General features: G+C 48.9%; 1 long non-coding RNA gene across 1 annotated transcript in view; it reads left to right on the forward strand.

Annotated features, from left to right (window-relative positions):
• The window catches only part of LOC120372760, a 53,901-nt gene that overhangs the window by 20,885 nt on the left and 12,498 nt on the right, over positions 1-20,518 (forward strand). The window lies entirely within an intron of this gene.

Raw genomic sequence — 20,518 nt, forward strand, 5'->3', positions numbered from 1 at the left:
AAAACAATGCTTTCATGTGCACGGAGAGAAATGTGTTTGTTTAACTTACGGGCTCACATTTGGAAATAAATGCATTAATTTAAATCAAAACGGGACGTTCTTCAATATCAAGGAATTTTACATGTCAGATGTAGGAAATATGCCATTTGAGCAACAGACTAATACTCAGGGGCAGTTACAGTAGTTAGTGTTACCATAAGGATGCATGTACCAGGTTATCGCACACACCGCCTTTCTCCCCATGAGACACCCCTGCATTTGCAGTCAGGAGAAGGACTTGAATTAGAACCCCTAGGCTTGGTTTAAATGAGAAGGCTGCTGGTAGGACATTTTCTGCAAAGGGCTTTGGAATTCCCTCACTTCTCACCGTGCCAGAGGCTGCAGTGGTTACCCTGCTATGCACACTCCAAAGCCCTCCTTTTCTCACAGGTGTGCAGGGAGGAGGAGGACTAGCAGGTTGACACAAGTAGTTTAATCTGGGCATTTTATTACTGTGATCATTTGACAGGCTTCTTTTTATGTGGCAGTAGTGGCAGTCCCACAACTAGGTGATTGGTCTTAATTTTTGTATTAAAAAGCATTAGTTTAATTGTGTGGAGCATACAAAGTGTCAGACTGGGGGCTATAAACCCCCAAGAAATAACGATCAGTAACACACACAGAGTGTTTCAGTGAGGGATATTAAAAAAATATACCTGCCCTTTAGAGTGACCAGATGTCCTGATTATATAGTGTGATAGACCCAGGCCGGTTGGGTACAGCAGAATAGCAGAAGGCAGATATACTGGCCACTGGATTAACAGTTTTCTGTTCCCTGACTGACCAGAGCAGGGGCTGCTCCAGGCTAATGAGAACACCTGACTCTAATTAACCTGCAAAGAGTCAGGTGAGGCCATTCAGTTAATGTGACCACCTGACTCTAATTAAGGCCCTGCTGTTACTATAAAAAGGGCTCACTCCAGTCAGGCAGGGGAGCCAGAGGAGAGGAAGTGTGGCTGGTTACTGAAGACACCCTCAAACCATCGTTAAAGGAGCCCTAAGGTAAGGGTGAAGAGGGGAAAAGCAGGAGAGCTGTGGGGAAGTGGCCCAGGGAAATGTAGCAACTCTGGTAGTGAAAGGTTGGCTGCCAACAACTGCTACCATTAGGGTCCCTGGGCTGGAATCCAGAGTAGAGGACGGGCCCGGGTTCCCCCCCAACCCACCACTACAGGAACAGCTCCTGGAAGGGGAAGTCAGGTCCCTGTCAGGACAGGAGGCTGAACAGAGACTGTGGGAGTTCTCTCACCAACCTCCTTGCAGCCTATGATGAAAAGGGCTCAGTAGACTGCAACCCTGGCCCTAGAGAGAGAAGGGCTACGTGGAGGGTCATAGTGAGCCACTGAGGCTAGCATAAACCGCCTAGAAGCGCAGGACCCACAGGAGCAAGGTCAGAGCTCTGCCACAATAGGGACAGTCCCAATATTTGAGGCTTTGTCTTCTATGGGTGCCTATTACCCCCCACCCCCGTCCTGATTTTTCACAATTGCTCTCTGGTCACCCTACTGCCCTTGTCATTTGCATTCTTTTTAAATGTTTGAGCTGTTGTGATAGACTGTATAAGCACTTGGTGCTGCATTTCAGTTTACATATAAGCACAACCAAGTTTGTTTTGTGAATTGACATTTACATATTTGAAACCAGCAATATAGTCCAGGACTAAACCACATCTGAATGAATCTCAGTTCAATACAATTTGTGTGCTGGTCATGGTGGGCATCTCCAGAAGATTCTACTATTTGGTTTGAGTAATTATCCAAAAGTTTGGCTGCTTAATGTAACTTATCCAAGGGTCTTTGGTCTATAGTTGAGCTGGAAATCTAGCAAGATCGGGGATTCTTGTGAGATTTCTAAGACTTCTTGATTTCAGCAAGCTCAGAAATAACACGGGAAGAATCTTAATTCATGATATCTAAGAATGTCTAAGTCTTTCTGAAACTAGGAAATGAAGAGGCACATGACAAATATTAGAGATGGTTGAAAAAATGTTGACAAAATAGCTTTCTGTGGGAAAAGGCAGTCGTGTGAAAATCGAAATGTTTCACAGGAAATGTGTTGATTTTGATAAAGTAGAAATGTTTTGTTTTGACTACCATTTTGATTTCATTTATGCTTTTATATTACATTATCTAATTATATTTAATATGTAATGTAGTGACATTATTGCAATGAAACAAAACTCTCCCTGTCCCCTCACGAGGATCCATCCCACGTTACCTGGGGGGAGCCTCCCCCCCGCTGCGCCGGAGACTTCTGAACTGCAGGGATCTCCCAGGAACCTCAGTGGCGCAAAAGGAGCAGAACATGGGGGCTCTTGGTGGCCTCACACCAGCAGCTCCTCTGGCGCAGCTGTACTGCCTCCAGCCCTGAGCCCCTAGCCCTGTCCTCTGGCAGGTCTGTGATACAGACCCTGACAGGAGATGCAGGCATGCAGCTGCATGGAAGAGCTGGGGGCAGGGCTGGGGGTGGTACAGCTGTGCTGGAGGTGCTGCCAGCGTGGGGCTGCCTGGCGCCCCCACGTTCTGCTCCTCCTGTGTCTTCCTGGTATGGAGTACCGGCTATAAATATCTTACTGGTACAGTGTACTGGACCGTACCACCCTACTTGCACCACGGCATATAGCCACTCTAGCCTTAGGTCATCCACACTGTAATGTGTTAGTTTTTCTGCCCTCTTCTGGATGGACTGTCAGACCAGCAGAAATGTGTGCGATTGTTGCCCTCTAGTGGGTGTGGAGGTCCACAGGAAGTAAGGAACAATACAGTTAGTCCAGTGTTAATGGAGATTCTTCTTTAGTTTAAACAATAAAAGCCTATGTTTACAGAGTAGAATGTTGTGGATTCTATTTTTCCATGCCTCAGATGTGAATCATCCTCCTGTTTATATGCATGCAGCCAAGGATTTGTCACCATATCCATGACAGAAAGGATGCCACATTTCTGAAGACAAACACCCATGGGTTGGCTGATTAGCTGATATGCCAAACTATACTGGGTGCACAGGCCTAACTCTATTCCCCTCCCCCCCAGATATATTAATCAAATATTTTAAATAATTGCTGCAGCTGTGACTGATGTCAACTGCATAGCTAATTACCCAGGAGATTAAAATGACTCTTTCTGTTTAAAAAAGCTGCAAATGAGTTAATTATTTACTTTGCTTGCCTCTCTCACCTCGTTATGCTTGTAAATGAATAGAAATATTGATCTTGGAACTGATTTGGGTGTTACACAGCCTGAGGTGGTTTAATTAGGGGCTTAAAAGTTACTGTGCTCGCTCCTTCTGACCAAGCACATTATCTTTTTACTGTACTTACCTTTCACAAAATCCATCCTGGGAAGTTGGGCCAGGACAGACCATTTAAGCCATGCAATTTGATCTCCACCATTCTGTAGGGTTCCTTTCTGTACTAGCCCCACAACTGTCTTATTTAGACACTCCTTGCAACAATAGCACCTCAATCCACTGCCCAGTTACTTTTACCATTCAAACCGCCTTCCTGTTACCTGACTTATGTTTCCTTCTGTGAGCCTGAAGCCATTTTTCTTCGTTTTTCATCTTCTGGCCTGTGAATAATTTCCTTTCTTTCATTTGTACTGTTATCTTGAATTAGAGTTGGTCAAAAATTGCCCATTGAAACTGTCCTGGGGTGACATGGCCTTTCTTTTTTTTGGTGTGGAATTTTTTTTTGTTTCATTCAAACTCTTCTGTTTAATGAAAAACTGAACATAGGAAAAAATTAGTTTTTCAAAAAAACTGAAAAATTTAGGGGGTTTGGGTAGAAAAAATGGAAAATGTTCACAAAAAGATTTTGGAAAAAATGGAAGTTTTATGTTTATTTTGAACATAGGATGGAAAATACTTACTGGTTTCCAACTAGCTCTACCATGAAGGTATAGACAGATTTGTTGTCATGCTCCCATTGACTCAGTCAACTAGAGCTAGTGTGTCAAATTATGCCTTCAGTTGCTGTAACAGGTCAGCATACCCTGGTACCTCTAAAGCTAGTGGGTTCCAGCTGTGCTAATATTCAGCCCATCTATGGACATAGGACAGAATCCTGCCCTCCCCAGGCCCTCATACAATACCCCCCCTACTTTTTACAGCCATTGGTTGGTCCTCCTCACATCCTTGCCCTTCCTCTCCAGAGGGTAAAGGCTCCTTGATTTCTAGTGACGTGCCAATAACTGCCAAATTGATGGAGCAAGGCCAATTACAGTGGCAGTTAAACAATGTACCATTTCTTTAAGGAGAGAAGGATACACACACCAATACAGAAAGCCTTTTACTCTTATTCTCATGTAAATGCAACTCTGGGAAACTCTGCTAGTATGTGTTGGGAAACATAATTTACACACGGTAAAGTTTGGTGGCATTATCCTTACATCCGAGGTGCAACCCCTTCATTCAGGTCCTTCTCCCTCTCCAGGTTCATGGAGTTTGCTTTCCCTGTTCTCGCCAAAATATTATGTCTCTCTGCTTCCAGAAAGGATCTAGCCCAGCCCAGCCCTTTGTCCCTTCTCCAGAACTCCCTCCTGTGTGGCCATCTGGACACCTTGCTAGAGCTGTGTTTCTCTTATTGCTGCATCTTTACGCTTACAGGTGTCTGCTGGTGTAACACTGACAGACCCTAGTCATCGGCAGGCAGGATTGAACCTGGGACCTCTGGAGTTTAGTGCATGAACTAAAAGCCATATGGCTGTTAGCTAAGGCTGTAGAGCAGACTTAATCTTTCTCTCTAAGTGGTCTTGGTGCCACTAGATGAAACAGAACACCGCACCCAGGAGGTGTGTGGATTACATACTTCCTCTAGCTGAGGAAGCACATCTCAAGCTTCAGAGACTTTCCAGTTGAAATCCCGGTCAAGCCCTCACTTGTAACGCCGACGGACCCTGGTTGTCAGCGGGTGGAATTGAACTTAGGATCTCTGGAGCTTAGTGCATGAGCCCCTACTGCATGAGCTAAAAGCCAGCTGCTTGTAGAACAAACTCATTAATCTCTCTCTCTCTCTCTAAGTGGTCTCGGTGCCACTAGATGGGACAGAACACCACACCCAGGAAGTGTGTGGGTTATACTGGTGGCAGCTGCCATTTTGTGTTCAACTCAACCTGATGCAGAGCAGGCACACACTGTGCTCTCTCTCTTTCTGTCAGGGAGCTTTTCTGCAACCCACTGGTCAGTGTGTGTTATGTCCCCCTGTGTCCAATCCAAAGAGGATGATTTAGTGACAGTGCCCAGCTACAGATCCTGGCTGTTTAGCTCAAGCTGGAGAGATGCATTTTTTCTACTCTGGTGTCAACCAAGATGGTGTTTTCCTTTAATCTAAGGACAGAAACTCTGAGGTGGCTCTTTGTGCATGGGAAACATAACACTTCTTCCATTCCCCAGTCAATCAGGCGTAGTGAGACTAGTCCCGGCTCACTTCTCCTCTGTGTGAGCTGGTGGGTTTACTTACACAGACAGTACATAGATTGTCATAAATGGACTCTCAGAAATGCAATACCAGCCCATAAATCCTGGGCCATCTGTCACAGCCGCACACATGAATCCTTCCCCTTGCAGTTGACAAATGCTGAGTGAGTGGAATGGCAGCCAGGAATTGGCCCAGTAAGTATAGCTTTTCACTGTCTAATCACATGGCTTATGCACAGATGCTTGTGTCTATATGTTTGGCTTTGTTATTTCCTTTAAGGCACAGTGGCCCCACTCTCAGTTAGTCTGTCCCTCCACCTCTGACAGGAATGGTAGTGGTTGGCTCTGAGCCTTCCTTCATTCTGAGACTCCTCAGGGCCAGCCCAACCCATGCTATAAGGTGGGGCAGCCTCAGTGCTGTGGGGCTCTGGTACCAGCATGGTTAGTGCCAGACTGGTCTAAGGGGATTCCATGCTGGTAAGGTTTCTGTTGCCAGCATATGTGACACTGGTACCATCATGGTCAGTGCTGGACTGGGCTGTAGGACCTGATGCTGGCAGGATTCATGCTGCCAGGCTATATAGACCTAGTACTGGCATGGTCAATGCCAGATTGGACCATGGGAAAACTGGCTGCACTTCTGCTGCTTGGAAACTGATAATATTTTTTTTCAATTTACAAATGCGGCCGCATTTCCCGGCAGCCGGTGAAAATGACTTTGAAAAATAACTGTGGCTCTTAAGTTAAACTGGTGTCAACGTTCATTTCAGGCCACTTGAAGCTAATCAATTTAAGTTCCTGCTTGGCAAAGGAAATACCTTTCTTGCTGGCTGCCCTCCTCCTTCCCCTTTCTTTTTAACCCAACTCACACAATTGCTCTTCATTTTTCAGCAACTCTTGGCCTCTTTCTTTCCACTTAGACTCGGAGCCCTGGAATTTTGTCTGTTTTCACAGGCAAGTCCATTAGCTACGTGTGTTCAGGCCTCTCTCCTCCTGGATGGGATCACTTTAATAAGAGCAGAGGAGCAAGGTCCCAGTCTCACGGAGGTCAGCTGAAGGTGCAGCTGCTGTATGCTAGGCGCCTCCGCTGAGAAGATTCCAGTGGATGACAACAAACAGTTGCTGCTCTTAATGAATGCCCTGGTTTCAATAGCCGTGCTCAGTTTGTGCCTGGACTGAGATGGTAGTGGGTCTGGGAGTGAGGTTTTGCTCTGTAAAAGGTTCTTTTCACCAATATTACAGGGGAACTTGGAACTGTAATGCCCAGTGGCTGAAGTGGGCTAGGGGCAGTCCAGAGCAGTGGTCTGGTTGCTGGGAGATCATTCAGTATGAGAGGCAGTCCCAGGTAATGGTTGGCATTCCCACAGGAGATCGGGAGCTAGGAAATCCAAACCAAGGGGCTGGGTTGGTAGGCGAGGTGGCAAGGCAGGGTCAGTCAAGGCAAGACGGTCTAGGCAGCCACTAGCAAGCAACAGCCTGTTGCTCAGACAGCTTCCTCTTCCTGTTGTGGTCTTTATATAGTCCAGGTATTCAGTGGGAATGCTTTCTGTCCAGTCAAGCAGGGGCTTGGGGTGTGGCTGCTGTGATGTAGACCCTTAGCACTACAGCTGCTGGTCAGCAGTTGCAGTGCAGTTTTGCTGCTGTTGCATGGTGTCCAGAGCTGCCGTGTAGGGACCCACTGGGCTTTGGTTTGCTACTGGTGTCCTACCAGAAACAAGAGGAGAGAAAAAGCAGCCTTCTCACAGAGAGGATCAGGAAGGCATTGGGGAGAAGCTGTGTTGCCAATTAAGCAGTGTTCTCTTTAATGGAGTCAGGGATATTGCACTCAGATATCACAGTGATGGGCTTGTTAAAAACAACAACATAGTTTGGAAGATACTTCACTTTTCTTTCAGGGTGGCAGTTTTCTGGTTAAATTCAGGGATGTGTTTTATATGTAGAGTCAGAATTTTGAAATCAGGACTCTGAGTCACACCCACTGTGTACATGAACTTGAGTGCAAAGAGATAACTGTACATGCAAAAGCAGGCAGTGTTACTAGAGCGCTCTGTGTCAGTATAGATGTAAATAGCTAATAGATAAGGCAGTACACGAGGCTTAAGAGTATATAGTATATTTCCTGGGCTGTGTAGGACCTATAGAACTTGTGCATTGCAAATGGCTTTCTCCGGCAGCTTGTTACAGCCCCTCTAACAATTAGCTGAGTGCACACAACAGTGATCTGCACTTGCAGGTACAGTCTGAATGCACAGCTGCATGTTGGGTTTGATCAGAGGCAGAGCTCCTCTCGCTTTGTCTTGCATGTTCCAGGCAGTGAAGGCTATACTGAGCAAGTGATGTAGGTAACAGTTGTACAGTACTGAGCAAATAAAGCAGAAAGAGAAGAGAAGGAAAACACCTTGTCCCATCTCTCTTGGAAGCCAGGCAGAAGAGGTGGAAGGAGGTCCCATGCTTCAGGGTGAGTTTCTCTTCTCAATCAGCCTTTCTAGACATGAGGATCTGATACTTGGGTGAGTCTGACCATGAGTAGAGACCCCTCCTTCTTTATCTGGTGCAGCCATAAGTCTTTGGATAAGCTTCAGTTATGAAAGGATAGGTTTAGTTGTATGCTCATTTCAGATTAGAGCGTCAAAGCCACAGGAAGAAATACTGGACCAGAACCAGCTCAGCACCCCCAGCTCTGCCAGGAAAGAATAAAGCACCTCCCCTCCCACGTCTGGGTTCTGTACCACAGGGACAAAATAATGAACCCTACAGCCTCGGCCTGCAGCCCTTGCTCACGACCTGACTCAGTACTAGGGAGGCAATGTGTTGTGGAGAGGTGAGTAATAGTCCTGGTTCTGACCTGACCTGCTGTGTAACCTCAGGAAACCCACTGCGCTGCTGTTTCCCTTCTCGCCCGTTGTCTTGTTTAGTTAGCTTTGGAGTTCTCTGGGGCAGGGAGTGTTTCCCCCATGTGTGCCTCTAGCATCTGGCAAAACAGGGCCCTGATTTTAGGGCTGCCATAATGCTACTAATCTTAAATAACGTGGGGCCACTAGGGAGCACCCCAGAGAGCTGATCCCAGCCCCAGCTCTGGAACTCGGGGACCACGTAACGAAGCCCACGGCACAGACACCTGGTCCTATTTTCCGAGCTGTCTCTACCTGAATGGTTTTGTAAATCTCAGCAGTAAAAAGTGTCCACAATCAGACAAATACTGGACTGCAGAAAGGAGAGTGTGAAGTGATTACGCCAGTGAAAGAGAAGGCACTTAGTGGCATCTGAGAGAGAATGTGGGCAGGTGAGCAATGGGCTTCGTGAAGCAGAACGAAGTGTATTATTATTTTTAATGGAAATTCAAGCAGGGCTTCGCAGATGCGTTGGGCAGAGCATGAGCAGAGAAATAGCTAATTCTGGTTCATGCAGGTGGTGGGAGTGAAGCCGGCATTGTTCTGGTGCTGGGGTAAAGAATGCAGCAGCTCAGCAGGGCCGGCTGGAGAGAGGAGGGAGGAGAGGACCTACTGTGGATTGCAGTTTATGCTCACCAGCTTTTATTCCTAGCTGGGCCACAGAAATCCATTACTCCAGCATAAAGCACTAGGATTCCTGGGGGGTGGACAGCTCCGCAATTACCACTGTGTGCTGGTTCCAGGCCTCCTGCTGACCCTCTGTGCTGTCAAGTCTCAACACTGACCCCACCTCATGTTCTCTCCACTCACTCCATCCCATGACCATCCGCTCTGAGCTGGGACATTGCTCCCTCTAGCATAATCTGGAGATCAATTGAACCCTTTGGTCCTCAGAACTCTACCTCCCATACGAGTGTTTTTAATGAAACTGCAGGGTATGTCCAGGTTTCCTGGGAACCTCGAGTTAATGAACAAACAAGTCTCTTTCTTAAAGTACACCTCTACCCTGCTATCATGTGGTCGTGGGGAGCCAAAAATCCCTACCGCGTTATAGCTGAAACCCTGTTATATAGGGATAGGGCGGCAGGGCTACAGCGGTGATTTAAAGAGCTCCGGGCTCTAGCCGCTGTGGGGAACCCCAGGCCCTTTAAGTTGTGGCTGGAGCCCCACTGCCACAGCCCCGGGGTAGGGGCGGCAGGGCTACAGTGGTGATTTAAAGGGCCCGGGGCTCCCCGCAGCAGCCAGAGCCCCAGGCCCTTTAAATCGTCGGTAAGCCTCGCTGCTGCAGCCCCGGGGTAGCAGTGGCAGGGCTCTGGCGGTGATTTAAAGAACTCCGGGCTCCAGTCGCTGCGGGGAGCCTGGGCTCTTTAAATCGCCAGCGAGCCCCGCTGCCACTACCCTGGGGCTGCGGCAGCGGGGCTCCCGCGGGTTTTAAAGGGCCTGGGGCTCCCCGCAGCAGCTGGAGCCCTGCTGCTACTGCGCTATACACGAACCCGTGTTATATCGGGTCGCATTATAGCGGGGTAGAGGTGTATACAAGAATGGACTGTAGCTTTATAATCATCCTTACAGAGCTGGCTCTGAAAGCAGAGGCCACGTAGGGATTTTCATTCCTCGTGGCACTTTACAAAGGCAGGTAGATTGTTACCCTCCCTTTTAACCTGCCCACAGGCACACAGACCTGAGACTAGGCCCAGGAACTTCTGACACCAGCCACCTTGCCAACCCACTACACCATGCCACTGCTGCTAGTTATTGGACTCATCTGTCATAGCTTGTCACCCACCTGAGAAATGCTGTGTGTGTGTGTGTGGGGGGGGGGGGGGTTAGATCCTGTTCTCCCTTGGGTTGGGAAGAGACCACAGCTGCAAACATTAAATGTGGGGATTGCTAGATAGCAGGGTTTGGGCCAGCTGTCATGGATTAATTATTTCCTCAGCATGCTTTGGGCCCAATCCAAAGCCCATTGAAGTTGATGGTTGGTCTTTGGCTCAGGTTCTACAGGGAGGAGGTGCTTGGGGCTTTGAGCTCATGATATTAGGAGCAAATTGCATTTGCCCTCCTTTTAATGATACTCAGTCTTTGGCTACACACTGCCCTTTTGATCTCTTAGTTTAAACCCTGAGCGTAGGAAGATTTTGGACATGTGACTGGGCTCTGTAAAGCCAGCTGGCAGCTGCTCCCCTTCCTCTGGACTAGGAGACCTCGGGATGTTTCTCCCAAACTGGACCATGGCTCGCTTGACATGTCAACCCTTATGGCACCTCCTAAGTGTCATCGTAGCATGCTCTGCCTAAAGCGTAAAATCAGGCCTGGATTTTTTCTGACCTTCACTACTGCAGTTGTTTCAAAGCCCAGCTCTGAAGCACGGAAAGAAACTTCCCAGTTAATTTACCCAGGTCCCTTAAAAACATGGTAAATTCCATGTGCTGCCTCTCCCTTACTTGAGGAAGCCGATGTCCACAAATCTGCCCTAGGGAAAAGGCTCTTCACAGCCAGGGTTTTATGCTGAAAACATTTCTGCCATTGGGGGGTTCTTCTCGTGCCAATATATTGCCACTAACAAAAGGGTCTTTTACTGACATGGGGCTGACTCTGACTTGGGAAGCCTGGCTGCAGTCATGCTGTCAGGGAGCGGTTCTGAGGCTCCCAGAGTCCTTAGGGATGTAGGAAATGAAGGCAGGAGTGTGGACCAATTGTTAGAGTAGATCAGGACTCTGGGGTTCTATTACCAGTGTTGGGAAGCAGAGAGGTATAGTGGTTAGACCAGGGAAGTGGGATTCAGGATTCCTGGTTTTTCTTTCTTCCCAGCTTTGACACAGCTTCACCATGCCCCTTTTTCCTCTGGACTGGGTAGTTAAAGCATGGCTTCCCAGTGATGGCAGTAACCATGCCGGGTTACTGAATACCTGTGCCCAAGGGCACAACCAGAATTCTCCTAAGGGGTGCTAACTTGGGGGTGGGAGGGTTGTCCTGCAGCCAAGTGCATGATGCAGGAGTTCATTGCATAGTAGGAACCCCCCCATACTTCTGAAGGGACCATCATCTCCTGGAGACCCCATTATCCAGGCTCCTTCCATCTCTCCCAGCTCGGGGTCCTCACCTTGGAGTCAGGGGTCCCTCTGCTGGATCAGCGGCCTGTATCACTCCAGATGCTCTGCATTGAGGACTCTGCTGCCCTCACAGCTCAGCAGGCCACTCTGGGGCAGGGCAGCTGGGTGTGGGCAGAGCCTGGAGTGCATGATCCTGCACACCTCTGCACCACAGAGATGCCCAGCTCGGGGAGGGACTTGGGGGCAGCGGGGTTGTGTGTGTTTCTCTGCTGACCTCTGCAGGATGCAGCTCCAGAGGGCTTCAAGCCTGGACAGGGCTCAAGGGGGTTCAAGTCTGTTGCAGCCTCTGCCCTGAACCCTGATTGGCATCTATGGCCAAGGGGGGCAGTTGGCTCCCCCCCTCGTGTGCCCCTAATGGCACAATGATGTGGGATGGTGCATGCCGGTGCTGTGCTCCCTCTCTCCTGGCATACAGTGGCCTGTGCCTTCTATTTGAGAGGCAATTAGAGAATGTGGCACAGTTAAAAATAGCCTGTGTCCGTGGGGAGAATGCTGGGGAAAAGATATTTGCTGAGGAGCAGTGTTCACCTTGCTGCAGTCAACTGTCAGGAGTAATTAAACCTGCCAGTGAGACCCCGTTCCCTTCCCACGAGGGGAGTGGAGACAGTTGGTGCTGGCAGACGGTGCCTTTTGGGGAAGAGGCGCTGAGAGGGGGTGACAATGCCCCCCCACCAGTTGCTGGCAGATTTCACTGCAGAGGTGAAAGGCTAGTGTGGTGGGGATGGCATTCTTCAAATCAGCCGCTGTACTGAGGCCTGGCTTGCGGGGGAGGGGAAAGCAGAGCTCTGCACCTCTTATTCCTGCTGGTGGTTTAGGCTGTGGCAGCCAGGGCAGGGTGACTGAAGAGGCCTCCAGGGGCTTGGACTGGCCTGGTACCTGGTGGAAAGGCCTGTGCACAATGGCTTTGGAATGGACACCCAACACCTTTCCCCCTTCGACTTGGTGAGCGCCTCCCTCCCATCCAAATGCTCCTGGGCTTTGACAGGGGAGTGATAACAGGCCCTCGCCAACAGCATGAGGGAGGGGGACGTTGTAGCCTTAAAACCTTGTGAGTGGCCAGTGTGGCAGTAGGAGAAGACCCCTCTTCAGGATGATTCCCCTGTGAGGGGATGTGTGGCCTGAGGGTGTGCAGGCAGCACAACAAGCTGCCACCTGCAGGCTTAGGGTTGGGGTGCTGGGCTTGGCGTGCTACAGAAGCAGTGGTCAGCCCTGCAGGTGTGGGGCATGGTGCTGTGTCACGCTTCACAGTCCCCTCTGGGTAATACATGGTGAGGCCTGTTTGGGATGGGCGGTAGGCTCTGGAGGGAGCGGCACCCAGCCACTCTGGTTTGTAGGGAAGGTTGCTTTCAGGGAGAGGGTTGTTCAGAGAGGAAATTCCAGGTGACCAGCCTGCAAAGAGTGAATGAGGAGACGCTGTGGCTCTCCAGGGCAATTGGTCAGGGAAAAGCTGGACACACATCAGAATGAGGCAGTGGGGCTGGTGGTATGTATAGCTCCCACCCGGCCCTGGGGAGACACCCACAGGATTTCTGGGAGTGGCAGGCTGCTGGCTGAGGAAAGGAGAGTGCCCTGAGCAACGCAGGAGAGAAGGGGCATTCTGAGCAAGAGAGGGCAGAGATACCGTGTCCTGACCGAGTGACTGCAGCAGAGCCCTAGAGCCTGGAAGAGACGGAGGGATTTGACCCTGGACATGTGGAAGGGCTTGACAGAAGAGACGCAGGGTTTGGAGTAAGGGCTGTGATGGCATAGAAGGAAAACTGATGTACTGAGTCTGTGTTGTGTGTGTGGCAGAGGGGATAACCGAGTTCAGCTTCAGAACTGCTGGGTGATTAGAAAATGAGGGGAAACGTCAAGTTCTTTTAAAAGTTAAGTGCAAAACCCACCTCTGCCGTAGCCCTGGTGCCTCCACAATGGATACTTCCTTTCAAAGGAGATTCAAGAGGGCACATGTTTTCTCTCGTGTTTTGCTGGGGATCGTAGCTGTGGGGGCAGAGAAAGCTTGTGAGCTTTTGTGACAGCAGATGAAGCCCTGATGCCCCAGAGGCCCATGTTACGCAGTTGCTTCTTGGGTCACTGGCTAGATTTAGGGGATAGTGTGTGGGGATTTAGGTGACAATAATAACCTGTGCTGGCATTTCATGGGAAATGCTGCTAGGCCTGTCTCTGCTCAGGATCCACCTGTCTTGGACACTGCCCTTCACAACGTATGCATTACTGGTGAGGTGTCATGCTCCTGAGACCCTGGCCACTGGCATAGCTACCTCCCAGCCAGCCAAACTGTCTGAGTATGGTGTGGGGCCCCTGTAACCCACTGAGAGACACAGGTGTATCCTGTCACTCCATCCATGGCCATATGGAGATGTCTCTCTACTCCAAGATGTCCCTGCCTCAGGAGGGGATGGACAATCTAGTATTGTTGTTTGTTTTCACACTCCAGATTCTATGATTCTGTGCTCAGATAAAGTTTCCACATTCTTGCATGTGCACACTATGGGTTTGGCTACGGGGTGTATTGCTAGATCTTGGGTTGGCCTTTCGAAAGGGAGATTCAGAGACAGCTACCATACCATGATAATAAACTACGAGCACCCTTGGCTGAGAGTTCCATAGAGGGTTCTGGCTGGGCTCTGGGATGACAGTGCTGGGTTTACCTATCTCATGTGCCAGCAATGTTGGGCCCGTCGGGTTGAGATAGTCTTGTCTCAACAGGCACGAGGGCAAAGAGGATGTGTCTGCCTGTGCTCCAGTATCAACATTTAATGGGTTTCTTGGTGCAGAAAAGTATCTATATAGGGAGCTGTGGGGGAAGGAGAGGGAATTTGTAGGGTCTGGCTTCTCAATGGTGTAAGGCATTTCTTTCTGAGCATCTGTGTGTGCACAATGAGTACAGGGAAGGAGGGGACACCACTGACTCATCCAGCACTCCAGAAGACTAATGGACCTTGACAACTGCAGCACAACATGGAAACTATTAAAAAGGGAGGATTGATTAAAGCCCCAGCCATCCCAGGAATCCCCTGGGCTGTTAACCCTGGGTTGGAGCAGAGGAGTCTGGCAATGCCTCCTCCCCCTCTGTACAATTAGCATCTCTTGTCACTAATTGATTCCTCTGGTGCTCACAGGACAATTAGAATGTAAATTGCCTTTTACAAAGGTCATGAAAACATGATAAAAGACGAATCTATTAGAAAGGATCACTCAGAAGTCTGTCTCTCCCTGTTCTCTCTGGTACTACTGGCTTTCAGTTACTGCATGTGCATGAGGGAGCGTGAGGGGAACTAGGAGCAGGGCCATCCAAAGGTCTTGGGGGTTTAGGCCTCACAGTTGTCCTTGATGTTTGTGTTGAGCTGTAGTCATGACACAAACTACACAGCTTTTGAACATTTTCACACTGAATTCTGCACTTCTAGTTTTGCTGCCTCTTGCAGGAGATTTTTGCTGTCCCTTTTGTTTACCTTTTCCACAATTGTTATGAATTTGCATCCAACCCTCATATTCACCTCAGAAAGGGGCCCCCTCTTAACTGGAGGCCCAGAACTCATGCCTGGAACTTCAGTGTGACTGTCCCATGGGAACAATGTCAGAACTTAGGAATCCATCCAAATGGATGGATAGGTTTCCCTGTCTGATTCCGATACAGGGCAAAGTTAGCCTGGAAACAGCTTCTCCTCATCCTCAGTGGGACAAGAGCAACTTGAAACATGACAGTTCCCACTAGGAGGGAAAGGCCTGTAAGGTCAATGTAATGGATATTGAGACTTTTATCTGTGCAAGGGTTTGTGGTCGTCTGAGTTACACTGGGAGTTAGCTAGTCGGTGCTAGCTACAGCACACTGATGTATGGCTAGCAATACTAGCATGGCTACTTTCCGCACAATCCTTGGTCATGGTGGTTAGAAATCCCTGGCATAGATTTCATGATGCTGTTGCACTCTTAATTACTGGATACAGGAGCATGGCTTGTGATGTCCTTACCAGCAGCTCCCCACTTCTGAAGATGGTACTGTCAGGAGAGCCATTACAGGGCCTGAAACTTCATGTTGCTGCTTCTTACCCAGAGGCAACACCTGGCACAGATACTTGCAGTCAGGATTTGTGGCATCACAAGCTGGCAGGTGGGTGGACAGGCTTTGCCACCATAGTAGGCTCTGGCAATTAGGGATGGAATTGGAAGAAGGATTGGATATTTAGATGGCAAATATCCAGAGTTACAACATTTCATGGAAAAAAAGAGCTTTAAAAGAGATTAAAAACCTCATGCTTCAGGGAATATGCCAATCTCTAATTAGGGATTAGCATGGTTTGAGGCAGGTAGTTAATCCCACATCTGCCTGCTGTGAAGTTTCGTACAACTACCTCTAAGTGCTGGCCACTGTCAGAGGCAGGATATTGGACTAGATGGACCTTGGAGCTGATCCACTCAGTCAATTCCTGTATTCCTGTGGAAAGGGCCAACTAGTTCATAGTCCATTACCACCCCCTGCTGGGGCAGGATTATGCCCTTCAGTCTATTGCCCACTGAGTCCCATGTATCCCAAAGCCCACAGGTTTCCCCTAGCCCAGTGGCGCCCCCAGTCAGAAGGACCAGGCTGGTTATTACAGAAATTAGTGTCCTTTCCGAGTCCTGCCTTGCGATTTGACTTCTTGCTCTTCTGGTTATTGAAATTGATTTTGCACTCCAGGCACGGGAATTTCCATCACCAAGTTTAATGTTGGAGATAATAGAAATTATGTTTCCACTCAGACATAAATCTCCTGGCTGTTTGTTCTCAGCTGACTGGACAGTAAGTACAGGTGAAATTGCTCTTGCGATTGTTTCGGTAAAAGGGTAATATTGTTGTAAGGTTTCATAAAGTGTGTTTAACTGGTTTACGCAGATTCTTAACAGCTAGAGGTTGTTATTTTTAAAGAATAAATATGAACCTTTAAGCAGACTTGCTATTTTCCCCTCCGGCCTACCTGGGAACTCATTGTTTTTGAAGATTTGCTATGCCCTATGTTTCAAGACTCCCTGAGATCTGTGCAGCTCCCATGTGTTAGTGTGAGAGTAAGAGAAAAACAAGGGAGGATCTCCCAGTAGGGCAAACAAATAGCAAACCCTGGCTTTTCTGTGACACAGGCCTGTCTTCTGGTCAGAGTTCAGGGCAGTCACAATGCATCCCAGCACCTTCCTGGTCTTGAACAGAAGGGGGAAGAGGCAGGCAGAGAGCTGGAGCTCTTGGGTTTGAAAGGAAGAAGTTGTGGGAGGGTTTCTTTAGCTCTGAGGAAATGGAGAGCCTTCTGCCACATGCAGGGCACTGGAGGACAGTCACTGAGCTCTTAATGTTTCTACGTGTGTATACATCACCACAGACAAGAGGCTCTTCATCTCCTGCCTGGGCAACTCCCTCTCCTTCCTGGATGGAGCATTGGCTCTTTACTCCCTCTCAGCCACCATGGCTGTTCTCACCCACTCCACCAGCCAGAAGGAGGTGGAGTCTGGAGTGGTATATGGCTATTTAATGGGGCCTAGATGCACCACAACTCCAGGCTTCCCTGAACAGAATCTAATCTGCCCAGTCCAGCATCCCTCACCTGGGCTAGACTCCTATGTCTTCCTCCTGATCTTGAGGCCTCCTTGATCTGCCTCCCAAGTGAAGTGGCTGAGTGTAAGCCAGCTGCTTGATAGCAAATCATCCATTCTGCCACCTACTACCCTGCTTCTCTGTTGTGTCTGGGCCCTGGATGCCAAGGAGCTGCCTCTATCCATCCCTGAGGTGAGATGTAGGTACCACAGACCCAGACGATTCAGCTCTTCTTCATACAGCATTCTGCACACAGTAATGTGCACCCCAATACAGCCAGGCTGGTGCTGAGTTGTGATTATGGCTTTCGATTGGTTAAGAATAGCACACATCCTATTTGTTTTGTCTGCCCCTACTCCTAACCCCAACCCACTTGTTTGTTTCATCCACCTCTTATGTCATGTTTTTGGGGCAGGGATCATCATTTTCTGTATGTTTGTGCAGCCCCCAGAATGAGGAGGGGTGTGTGTGTCTCAAATTGATTAGCTTCTAGGCGCTACTGCAATGTACATGTTAAATAATAATCATTGTAATCACCTTCCCATCCTGCCATAAGGCATTCCGTAGTGTTGCATTGTGTTAAAGAGCTGCTGCATTCTACCCCAGAAGTGTCTGCATTTCAGTGGTTAATGAAGGGACTTCATCTCTTACCTACTTTGTTGTGGGGGTTTTGTGATGCTCACTTAGCTAAAATTAGTAAATTGCTTTGAGATCCTCAGATGAAAAATGCTGGAGAAGAGCAAAATATTAATATTATTTTTTTATTATTAATGTGGTTGTCTTCCAGTGTCAGGATTTTAAATGCTCAGAGATATAATCTGAGCAATTTCCTGCATTTTTTTAAAATTGCATTCATTGGTAAATAATTTATTGGTGCAGCCACTGTATAAAAAGGATGCAGGACTAGTTGGTGACAGATGGTAATGCTGTGCCTTAATGCTGCTTTTAACTTTCACTTTGCTGCTCTAATTTCTCATATTGAACTCTTCTCTTTGAAACCTAAACTTGGTTCTTAAAATCACCATTTTGCTCCTCATCTCTTCTCATTTAAAGTTGCACCTCCAACTGGTAGGAAGAAGTCACTGCAGGTTGTAATGCACAAGGTATGATGAATTAATATCACATCGATATAGGTAACTTTCATTCCTTCATATAAGCCATTTCAACCACTACTAAATTGCAGCCACATTTGAGGTGGAACACAGTAACACAACAAAACACTTTAGGGCTGGAAGGGAAAAATACTTCAGCCAGTTGAAGCAGCAGGGGGTATTTATGTAGAGTGGCTATAACTACCCAATTTGGAATTTTACCAAGATGCAATTACTATCCCCATTTTTGTGGAAAGTGCTGTGACCCTTTTAATGACATTGTTAATTACCACAATACCACTGGGAACACAGTTGCATCTGATAGATAGCACTCCAGCACCATGTGGATGCATTGATTGGGTTCTGACTCAGAAAGGGGAGTGCCACCAACTCAATTGCCAGTACCACCTCCTTCCAGCATCCTGGGTTTTCTCTGGAAGTTTCACCTGGACTAGACCTGACCTGGCATAGCTTGTGAGAGCCGAGAAAGTCATAGGGTATGTCTACTTTGCAATTAGACACCCGTGGCTGGCCCATGCCAGCTGACTTGGGCTTGCAGGGCTCAGTCTAAGGGGCTGTTTAATTCTGGCTTGGGCTGCAGCCTGAGCTCTGGGACCTTCACACCTTGCAGGGTCTTAGAGCCCAGGCTCCAGCCAAAGCCTGACGCCTGGTCTACACTACGACTTTAGGTCGAATTTAGTAGCGTTACCTCAATTTAACCCTGGACCCGTCCACACAACGAAGCCCTTTTTTTCAAGTTAAAGGGCTCTTTAAATTGATTTCATTACTCCACCTCTGATCAGGGGTGGCTCTAGACACCAGCGCGCCAAGCAGGCGCTTGGGGCGGCCGTTTCCCGGGGGGGCGGCATTTGGCTCCCGTGGAGCTCCCGCCGGCATGCCTGCGGCAGGTCCACCGGAGCCCGGGACAAGCGGACCTGCCGCAGGCATGACTGTGGCGGGTCCCGTCTTCCCGCGGCTCCGGTTGAGCTCCCGCAGGCATGACTGCGGCAGGTCCGCTCGTCCCGGGCTCCAGTGGACCTGCCGCAAGCATGCCGGCAGGAGCTCAACCGGAGCCGCGGGAAGAGGGGACCCGCCGCGGGACCGGGGAAGGGCGGCGCAGCGCTCCGCGCTGCTTGGGGCAGCCCGATTTCTAGAGCCGCCCCTGCCTCTGATGAGGGGATTAGCACTGAAATCGGCCTTGCCGGGTCTAATTTGGGGCAGTGTGGGCGCAATTTGACAGTATTGGCCTCCGGGAGCTATCCCAGAATGCTCCATTGTGACCGCTCTGGACAGCACTCTCAACTCAGATGCACTGGCCAGGTAGACAGGAAAAGGCCTGCGAACTTTTGAATTTCATTTCCTGTTTGGCCAGTGTGGCGAGCTGATCAACACAGGTGACCATGCAGAGCTCATCAGCATGATGTGCACATTTCCAGGGCACATTGCCCAGCCCCTACTTTGTGAGAAGTCTATGACCATGTCTATGTCCTCATCACTCTCGTCACCGTGCTGCCGTTGCCTCTTCGCCTGGTTTTGCACAAAACAATTGTCTGCTGTTTCTCTGATGGAGGGAGGGGCGACTGACGACATGGCTTACAGGGAATTAAAATCAACAGAAGGGGTGGCTTTGCATCAAGGAGAAATACAAACAACTGTAACACAGAATGGCCCCCTCAAGGATTGAACTCAAAGCCCTGGGTTTAGCAGGCCGTTGATTTCACAAAATAAATCGGGTCAATTTCTTGTTTTGATCCACTTCATCTATCTTTTACATCTTAGGCCAGCAGCAGACAGTGCAGTACGACTGCTAGCCATCGTCATCTCTTGGTTGCTCGGCAGAAAATGGGAATGACCTGGCTGAGTCACACCCATGTCTGCCCATGATTGACCTCACCGAGGTTGGCTAAAAGAGCACCCAGGAATACGACGACGATGGCTACCAATTGTAATGCACTGTCTGCTGCTGTGTAGCAATGCAGTCCCACGTCTGCCAGCACCCAGGAGACGTACGGTGACGGTCAGCTGAGCAGACTCCATGCTTGCCATGGTATGGCGTCTGCTCAGGTAACCCAGGAAAAAAGGCACAAAATGATTGTCTGCCGTTGCTTTCATGGAGGGAGGAAGGGAGGGAGAGGTGGGCTTGACAACTCGTACCTAGAACCACCCGCAACACTGTTTTTGCTCCATCAGGCATTGGGATCTCAACCCAGAATTCCAATGGGCAGCTGAGACTGCGGGAACTGTGGGATAGCTACCCACAGTGCAACGCTCTGGAAATCGACGCTAGCATCCACAGTACTGAGGACTTAATGCACTTAGAGCATTTTGCGTGGGGACACACACAATCGACTGTATAAAAACGATTTCTGAAAAAACGACTTCTATAAATTCAACCTAATTTCTTAGTGTAGA

The sequence above is a fragment of the Mauremys reevesii genome, linkage group 10, assembly GCF_016161935.1.
Source record: "Mauremys reevesii isolate NIE-2019 linkage group 10, ASM1616193v1, whole genome shotgun sequence".
In the NCBI taxonomy this organism is placed as follows: Eukaryota; Metazoa; Chordata; order Testudines; family Geoemydidae; genus Mauremys; species Mauremys reevesii.